Below are 969 nucleotides of genomic sequence, written 5' to 3'. Positions count from 1 at the left end.
AAAAACAATATGCACGCGCACACACTCACATACACATATATACATAAATGCATACATACATATATCAGCGTTGAAAAGAATGCACTACGTCACTCGTCATTTTGGGTTATATGACATAGCAAACCCTAACCCTTCTGTAGCATTTGAAATAACACAAACATGCTGTAACTCTATGCTATTAAAATATAGCATACATTACTAAATATTTGAATTGATGTATGCTATTTTCCATACAACATACATATTTCAATCCTATTACTTAATGTTATTTCAATATAACTTATAGCAGTGACTTGAAAGTATTTTCTTTGTTTGCTTTGCTTAAGACTTGAGAAGCATGTTTGGCAATCTGCCTATTTTTAACTTTTAAGTGTATTTTTATTTATAAGGTTCCAAAATCATATTTGGTAAAATGTATTTACTTTTTTTGAACTTTTAAGTAGGAAAAAAAAGGTTGGGATTTCCTAATTTATTTTTTTAGCACTTATAAGCAGATTTACTTATTGATGTTAAAAGATAGTTTGCCTTCTAACAAACAAAGTAAAAATAAGTGACACGTAACTTATAAGCAGAAAAAAAATAAGTATTAGCCAAACATGCCCGAAGTAATTAAGTATTTACTCTTTGATTGTTTGTTAAACCCTGATGACTTTTTCCAAAGGCATGAAATATTTGGTAACATCATTGTGTTTGTGATTTTGAATTTTCGATTTGTGAAAACTGAAGTAAATGTGAAATTATGAATGAGATATATAAAGTTATGATGATACATTTGAACATTTTAATGTGGTAATTGTTAGTTAATTAATATACCTTGTACTAATCTTTTACATTTTAATACAGAATTTACTTTTTCATACTTTGAAATCTTGATCCTGCATATTAAAATTATTATGGAGAATTTTATATTTGTTTAAAAATAAAAAATATGTATGCATTACGCTGTATGTTTGCGCATAAGTGGAGGTA

The 969-nt window shown here is 27.1% G+C and overlaps 1 protein-coding gene across 4 annotated transcripts in view; it reads right to left on the bottom strand.

Moving 5' to 3' along the window:
* LOC109825096 (AT-rich interactive domain-containing protein 2-like) overlaps positions 1-969 on the bottom strand; it is a 21,753-nt gene that overhangs the window by 1,915 nt on the left and 18,869 nt on the right. The gene's annotated exons all lie outside the window — the stretch shown is intronic.

The sequence above is a fragment of the Asparagus officinalis genome, chromosome 10 (genome assembly GCF_001876935.1).
Source record: "Asparagus officinalis chromosome 10, Aspof.V1, whole genome shotgun sequence".
Lineage (NCBI taxonomy): Eukaryota > Viridiplantae > Streptophyta > Magnoliopsida > Asparagales > Asparagaceae > Asparagus > Asparagus officinalis.
The sequence above is the reverse complement of the archived record's forward strand: the minus strand, read 5'-3'. Positions and strand labels throughout refer to the sequence as shown.